The sequence below is a fragment of the Penaeus monodon genome, chromosome 30 (assembly GCF_015228065.2).
Source record: "Penaeus monodon isolate SGIC_2016 chromosome 30, NSTDA_Pmon_1, whole genome shotgun sequence".
In the NCBI taxonomy this organism is placed as follows: Eukaryota; Metazoa; Arthropoda; class Malacostraca; order Decapoda; family Penaeidae; genus Penaeus; species Penaeus monodon.
In genome coordinates, this window is record NC_051415.1 from 31,381,439 (window position 1) to 31,381,672 (window position 234).

General features: G+C 27.4%; 1 protein-coding gene across 2 annotated transcripts in view; it reads left to right on the top strand.

The window, feature by feature from the left end:
- The window catches only part of LOC119592710, a 10,575-nt gene that overhangs the window by 6,980 nt on the left and 3,361 nt on the right, over positions 1-234 (top strand). The window lies entirely within an intron of this gene.

The following is a 234-nucleotide window of genomic DNA, read 5'->3' on the forward strand; positions in this document are numbered from 1 at the left end:
AATCCAATTCCTTAAATACTTAATGCATAATATCCCGTTGTTTATTTCTAACAAATGCAATTTGTCACATATTTACTCAGTTGATAAACGCTTCTTTTTACAATATCGTTTGCTATAGTTATCCCGTTAATTTATTAATTTTCTGTCATGTAATTTGTAAACATAGAAAATGTACCAATTTTATTGGTAAACACAAAAAAAAGAAAATGCAACTCGACAACAAACTCGAGGATT